An 8,158-nucleotide genomic window follows, 5' to 3' on the forward strand; every position below is an offset into this window, starting at 1 on the left:
GGGGGCGTCGTTGCCGTGAGATGTTTTGGAAGACGGCATTTTGTCACCTCTTCTGCGTGCCTCCGTCAGGAATACCCAGTGCCAAAGCGTGTGCATGGCTAAGAGCTGCAGGACCTTGAGAGCTTCGCAAGGGGAAGAGAAGTCATCACCAGGGTTCTCGCCTACAAGCTGGGGGCTCATCCAGGCACAGGACCCAGCTCCTCTCCTGGGGGTAGGAGTGAATGGCAGAGAAGCCTAAAGGAAGCCCCAAAAGGTTCTCCCTGTTTTGGGGAGCAAGCGCAAGTGCCCAGCACTGTAGGCTGCTCCCTTAGGGGCAGGTGGAGAGCAGAGGTGGGTGGGAGAGGCAAGACCACATCCCTTCACGTAGTTTATTAAGCAGCTTGTAGAGGCCCTCAGCACCATGCGGGTTGTGCTGGGAACCCCCAGGCTCTGAAGCAGGTCAGTGCAGGGATTTTAAGGTGGAAAACTCTGGTCCGGTCCTCCTAACCACCCACCATCTTCCCTCCATCCAGCCGGTACGGCCCAGTCCACTTCTTCTGGCTTTGCTCTGAACGCCCTTGCTGTGCTGCCTGGCTTCCCCGGGTGACTGCTGCTGGTCGATGCCTGACCTGCACTTCAGCTTTACCGGTGGAGTCGAGCTGGTTAAGGGGTATGCCACGCCGGGAATGCCTTTGGTGTGGACGCAGCAACCCAATTCCTTGTGCTGGTAGAAGCCATCGCGTTAGTGCTGCTGTAAGCTCTTCTGCATCAGGGGGTTTTTGCAAAGTAAGCAAAGCCTACAGGTTCAAAGTCATCCAGAAGCAGGTACAGGCCAGCCCCTCCGCTGCCCGCTTACGTACTGCTTGCCTTTGGTCTCAGGACCCTTTGTGCCTTTCCTGAAGTCCCAACAGCTGGATTTAAGAGATTGCTTGCCTTGCTTTTTTCCTCCCAGTCTGGAGAACTAAAACTTATGATCTTTTCACTGGTGCTGCAGGGGCAGCGTCTTGTGAGGTGCTGTATAAATCTCAGCTGGGGTTGGGGAGGTATCGCCAGTAACTTAGAAAGAAGAAGAAAAATCCAACTAAGGAGTATTTTTTTTTTTTTAAAAAAGCAACAACCTGCGACTCTCGATTAACACCTAGTATTTTGAGGCCTAGATTTGATCATATTGCAAGTGTCTTGAAAATGTGGGCTGAGCAGAAATCCCAGCCAAAATAAAATGCATTGCATCGCCTTGCACAGTTCCCTGCCCAGGTAGGGAGCGAGCCCCGAATGCACAAGCGGAAGGGGCTTGCAGGCTGTGCAAGGACTGAGTGGTGCAAGAGGCTGGAGCGTTACTGCCTGTGTAGGTTTAGGAAAGGTGGCTTTTCCTGGCCAGCTTTCAGGCAGGTGCCGTGTCCTTGCAGCTTGATGTTGGCTTGGGTATCGCTGTCCCTGGCGGTGGTGCATCGCTGACATACACGTGATGTCGTGTGTGCCGGTTTACGTGGTGGAAACGGCAGCCGTGGGCTCACGCCTGAGCGTGTGGGACGTGGAGCAGTGGCCAAAGCCCAGGCTGTGCTCAGACCCTTTACGTTACATCTCCTCTGCATGGGAGAAGGTCTAGCATGGGTGTCTCTTTGCTAATAGTAAAGTTTGGTAACATTCTTCTTCTTATTATTATTATTCTCATCATTACCACTAACATTATTATATTAGCCCTGTTGCAGACATGGTTTATTATACATAGATGTAGTGATGCTATAGCAGCCTCTAGACGTGATGTACCAAACCCGCTTTATGCTTCAGCTGATGCTGTAAATAGGTGGTCACACCTATCAGTGCAAGGACCTGTAATTTAGCAGGCAGAGCAAAAAGCTACTGTGTATCCTTTTGGAAATATTTAGTAATGTTTCCATCTCTATTTAAATAACAATGGGTTGTTTATTTTTTTTCCCTCCTTTGTAAGAGTAGGAAAGTCTGAAATAGACTTTCCCAGAAATGGTCGTGGGGGGAGCAAAGGCCAAGAGCTTCGTGCTGTGGCACAGGTGATTGAGGTGCTGCTCAGGGGTTTTAGATGATCATGTTTGCTGTGGGAATTGCTGGATCATTTGATTTACAGGTGTCTCACATCTGGCTCTGGTTCATCTCAGTTTGTTTTTGGGAGTGGGGCAAAGCTTTACATTTTTTTTAAATGTTAAAAAGGCTGCTATTGGATTATATCAGAATACTAGCAAAAAAGTACGCATGTTTGATGTTACAGAGGAAAATAACCAGCCTTGTTTACGAGCTGGGAGGTTGGACTGGAGACCTCAGAGGGTTCTTCCGACCAGCACTTCTCTGTTTCTGTGGTAACTGAGGAAAAGTTGAAAAGCCGAGCTGCAAGTCTCCGTTTGTGGAACAAGATGGAAGGAAGCTCAGCTTTCACGAATGCACAAGATGAGTAAATAAATGCCATTAAGATGAGTGGGTTCAGAGGGGAAGGAAGATGCTGCTCTTTGCAGTCCAAGACGCTGAAGGAGTGAGAAGTTTGTCTTTAAATGTTTTCCTTATCTTGGGTAGTTGGTACTAAGACCCACCAGTCCTGCTTGTTACAGGTGGCTTGGAGAGATGATGGGGTTCCTGGTTCTCAGCCGTGGGTAGGATTTGGGGGCTCTGCCCTTGGCAAGCCATTTCTTCTCCCTCCCCTTCTGCTTGACTCTGTCATCTGCGAACACATCGGGGCAGGCGCTGCCCTTCGTACAGTTGTTCACAGTGTAGGACAGTAGAGCCCTGATGTCAGGTGGACCCTCAAGAGCTTCATAGAAATGGTTGAGGTTCTCTACTTCTGCTTGACATGGTTGGAAATGGCTACGGTGACTTCTGCAGGCTGCTCTCTTTGAGGGGAAGTTCTGGTGGCTGCAACCAACTCAACTAGACAGGAAAAAAGCTTTTGAAAACTTTTGAAAACCAGGTAGCTATATGCTGCAAGTGCAAGTGTTGAAGGTCTAGAAATAAGACCTTAGTTCCTAGCACAGTGTGACAGGTAAATGTGAGTACTGGCTTTTCATCTTCCATAGCACTGCCAATGGCCATTCTTCATATGGAGGAGGAAAAGGGCAAGGCTAGTTTGCAGTAATTTCATGATTTCAGTTTTAAAGGTAAGTGTATCACGTACAATTTACAGGTTATTGGTGGTAACTTGGGTAGAACTATCTTTGAGACAGGTTGTAGCCTCATCAGAGCTCAAGATGTTGTCCATTAGTGTAAGCCATAACATGATATGCCTGGTGGTATAGCTTGTACACCACTGTTGGTATGTCACATCCCTGTCTTCCTTATAAGTCTTGACGACCTAAGAGACTTTTTAAGCAAGCACTTTATTTTTGCAGGATATTTTTAGTAACTTTTAGTGAGTATTTTTCTTGTGTACTTTTGTGAGACAAATGACAATAATAGGATTTCAATTCTGTACATCCCTCCATTAATTAACTGCTAACACAGCCTCATGGAGCAAGGCAGGGGGAATGTATGGGAGGCATTAAGCAACCTGCAGTCGTTCGTGCTGACCCACCATGACTGGGAGAGCTTGCAGTCGGTCTTGCTAATGCATTTCACCTCCTTTGAAGAATATTAGGAGTGCTAATATTCATAGTGAGAAACACCCATGTCTTGTTCTGCTTAGAAAATCTGGATGCTGGGCAGGTAAAAATGCTGTTGTCTCCATGGTGGCAGCAGAAAGACAGCTAAAGCTCATGAAGGTACAAGATACCATCAGGCAGGAGGCTGGCAAGTGGGATCCTGGGAGCCATCCTCTCTTGAAATCTGGGCTAAATCTGTTTAAGGCCTCCTTGAGGCGTGACAAAGCCTGTAGATCCATGAAATACTGCTTATAACATTAATACTTCGTTTGAAGATATTAAGGGATTTTGATATCCGTTAGAAGTTGGCAAGTGTTAAGGCTGAGCTCATGCAGCTGTGGTTTCACTGGAGGCTTGGCCAGCAGAGCGGGTCTGCCCAGAGAAGCTCCTGACCTCCCTGCACAGTGGCAGGCCATGGTGGGTCCAGAAGAAGGAGCTTAAGTGAGCCCTTTGGGGTGGCTGGTACCACAGGAGAAGTGATGAGATTGCCTTCTCCCACCAGTCTTCACACTTGGAGCCCCACACAGCCTTGCAGTGGGTGACCTTGGCCGGGCAACCTAGGCTCAGAAGCCTTCAACCATGGCATGAAGATGATCCATAGCTCTGTTCAACCTTTCTGCACCCAGCTGCTGCCAGGGAGCCAAGTTCTTGGACATTGTTGGCGCACTGGTGAGGAACAGCTCTCTGGCTCTGTTGGCTGATGGTACTTGTCCACAGCTGATCGGTTGAGTTGGTGGGTTAGGAGCTCTCTTGAATTTCTTCTGGTGGTGAGCTCTTCTCTAGCTCTTCTTCTGGTGTTTCTGTCATCTCTGGCTGATCAGGAAGTGCAGCCCATCTTCCTGGAAGAGTCCTGGTCTTGGCCTTGACATTTGTTGCATCTTGGCTTGAGAACAGCAATGACATGCCTGTGTAGGGAGCCTGCAAGAGAAAAAAGCTCCAACCAGTCCAGAAAGCTGCAGCCCATCTCCGCAGCTGCGTGGGCAGCTTGTGATGTCTTTATACGCTGGCTTCTGTTGGAAATACAGAAAATTTTGAGGTCTTTTGTTCTCTTTTTAGGGTGCTCCCTGTATTGCCTCAGGTAGCAGAAAGACTGCTTAAAGCTTTGTGCCAAAGACCATAGGAGCTTTCGGCGAGGAAATGAAGCTCTGCTCTCTGAGGTTCCAGTTTCACATGGACTGGGCAACCCCAGGAGATGAGGACCACCACAAAACTCATCATATTCTGCTCCAAGTGCAAGGTATGTTCAACTGAAGGTCCTTTTTCTAAATATATAGCAACATTTTGTATAATGTTTAAGGGCAGTAAAGGAACACAGAAGCAAAACAAGACCCTCCACCGCTGGGTTGGAGGAAAGAGGAGAAATAACATGTATCAGTTGTTAGTTCATCACTTAATAAAGTACCTGAAAGATAGTCTGGTGATGACTGCAGTGTTTAAACTGAGCATTGAGGAAAATGCATTTGACTGTAATTCCAGTTACCTGCAGTGATTCAAGCTTTTTCAGAATATAAAAAAAGTTAGGAAAGAGCAAGATTGAGGTATGTGTCCAGACATCCTTAACTCTGCCCTCCCTTCTTCTCTTCAGCCCTTTCAAACTGGGGTTAATTATCAGGAATTTTCTGCACACCCAAGACTGGTTTGTAATACCCTGTATACCCTGTTGTATTAACAGGTCAAAGCAAGCTGTTTTATCTAGGAGATGTGTTAAATGATTTTTTTTTTTTTTAAATTACGTTGCCTCTTTTATGACCTTGTGGACGGGCTCATAGATTCCAGGTTAATTCATGTCTGGTCTTAATTCAGTCTTGGTCCCCATCGGTTTTATATGTCCCAAAATGTGATAATTTAAACAAAGCAGCAGTCAGAAATGGACATTGTGGCCACGTTCGTTAGGGGTTGTTCTCTGTGCGGTTTGATGGATGTGGTGGTTCTGATGTGGGTTACTACTTACTACTGCTTGTTTGGTAATGGGGGATCTTTACACCGTCCCCATTTGTGGTTTAAGTGGGATTTCAGAGAATAGGGAATGGGTGGGTCTTCGCTCGTGCACTGTTGTGGTTGACCCCTTCCCGGCTTCCTGTCTAAAGCAAGGCTGTTAGATGTGCCTGTCCAGGATTGCCATGTACGGTGAGATGATGGTATCTGCTTTGGCATGTCTCTTGCTCCACTTTGGTCAGCCTGCCTTATTTGCTGGTACTTTCTATCTTTGTCTTGGTTTTACCTTAGGTTATTGGGTCTCTGGGACAGAAACTGGCCTTTCTATTCTATTTTTATATAGCATCCAGCACAGACACGTTTGATATCTCAAGCTGTTGGTGGTGCTATGTGTAATGTCAACAACTAATGGCTCTGATGTTCTTCCTGGGGATCTGTGGCTATCTGTGCCCGTGATGGAGGCGTGGTGGCCATAAATGTGCTGCTGTAGCGTGGATTTTCTTACGTGGCTTCTGTGTTGTTTTACCTCTGAATAGCAGTAAACGTGGGCGCTAGCTCAGCACAAGAAGTGCACAGAAAGCATCCCTGCGCAGGTGAAAACGGCCTGGGCTGACCCATCAGAGCCAGTGCTGGGTGGCGAAGTCTTTGCTGCTGTTCAGGGTGGTGGAGATAAAGCACCGCACAGTTTTTCTGCTTGTGCGTGTATGTATATCTCTATATCAAAGTAACTTCTATATGTATTTTTATATACATACAAACATATGTGTGAAAGCATCGTTGCCTCTTTAGCTCCAACTCCGCTTCCCCCTCCTAGTTTCCCTCTGCTTCTCCTTTTCTGTTCCACTTCATGTTTGAGTTTTACGCCTGTGGTGTTTTTCATAGGTATATTTCCCTTTTTTTCTTACCTTCTTTCCCCTTTCTTTCCTATTCTGGCTTTTCATTCTTTACCTTCTCGTCCACATGTTTCTGCTCCAAGCTGGTTTATAATAATTTCTCTTCTGCCTGGCTCCTCCTTTCTCTCGCCGAGGCACCCCATTAGCGTCTCTGCGTGCCCCGAGAGTTTGTGGACCGAGGAGTGGCCGCAGCTGTGCCCCTTCTTTCTTGGAAAAAAGGAATAAGGCAGTCGGAGCTGCTGTTGTTTCCCTTCTCTCTCAGTGGGTCTCAACCTGACAGTTTTGGCTTTCCTTGCCTGCTCCAGATTGCAGCTGGCGTGTCTGGGTGGATGTTTCTCAGATCTGATGGTTAAGAATAAAATTGGGGTTAATCACAGAATCGCAGAATGGCAAGGGTTGGAAGGGACCTCGGGAGATCATCCAGTCCAACCCCCCTGCTAAAGCAGGGTCACCCAGAGCAGGTCGCACAGGACATCGTCCAGGCGGGCTTTGAATATCTCCAGAGAAGGAGACTCCACAGCCCCCCTGGGCAGCCTGTTCCAGTGCTCTGTCACCCTCAAAGTAAAGAAGTTCTTCCTCATATTCAACTGAAACCTCTTATGTTTCAATTTGTGCCCCATGTCCTGTCGCTGGACATCACTGCAAAGAGTCTGGCTCCGTCCTCGTGACATCCACCCTTGAGATATTTGTACATGTTGATGAGGTACCCTCTCAGTCTTCTCTTCTTCAGGCTGAACAAGCCCAACTCTCTCAGCCTTTCCTAGCGCTTTTCCCCTGCACCCCAGGCTCGGTGATGCTCCTTCCGTGGCGGCTGCAGTCTGCACACCAAGCCCAGGCTCTGCGCTCCTCCTGTTAGCCCTCTTACCTTTCTGCTGCTGATTTTAGTAGCCTTGCTTGCAGGGCTTAATAGGCTTGCTGCAAGCCCAGGGCTTTTCCACCTGGTTTCAGCCCCATTTCTGCCCTACGGAGGGACGCAGTCCCCATTTGTGGTGGTCCCGTGAGGGCTGCCGTGCCCTGCTGGCAGGGGGCTTTCGGGTGCGTCAGCAGTTGAGCCGGCGGCTTTGTGCACGCGTCGGTGATGGCTGCGTTTGAGCAATCCCCATCCCCATAAGAAGATGCTGCCCGGGGGGCGCTGGGAGCAGGGGGGGTTACCTCCCTGGTAATGGGCGATAGGATGAGGGGGAATGGTTTGAAGCTGCGCCAGGGCAGGTTTAGGCTAGGCATTAGGAAAAATTTCTTCACCGAAAGGGTTGTCAGGCTCTGGAATGGGCTGCCCAGGGAGGTGGTGGAGTCCCCATCCCTGGAGGTATTTAAAAGAAGGCTAGATGAGGTGCTTAGGGCCATGGTTTAGTGGTGGGATGGCAGAGTTAGGTTAACGGTTGGACTTGATGATCTTAAAGGTCTTTTCCAACCTAAATGACTCTATGATAATTCTATTCTATTCTATGAAATGGAGGTGGGGGCACATCCTGCACAGTGCTTCCCGCTTCTGCGCAAGCAAAGCGCAGCATCTTTTAGGGGTTGACTTGTAGATGATAAAGCGTTTGGACCACTTCTGATTACAGAAATGACGGGATCTGAAATGGGGAAGCGCTTTGATGTTGGCGATCTGAAGAAGACGCTCGGTATCACTTGACAGCAGACATTTTATTCTTGGCTGCATCAGCCTTGCAGCAAGCGCGTTGGTTGGGTGGCTTTGCTTGCACAGCTGGTTTTTTTTTTTTTTTTTTTTTTTTTTTTTTTTTTTCTAAA

This window comes from Egretta garzetta, unplaced genomic scaffold (assembly GCF_000687185.1).
Source record: "Egretta garzetta isolate BGI_Z169 unplaced genomic scaffold, ASM68718v1 scaffold50, whole genome shotgun sequence".
NCBI classification, from domain to species: domain Eukaryota; kingdom Metazoa; phylum Chordata; class Aves; order Pelecaniformes; family Ardeidae; genus Egretta; species Egretta garzetta.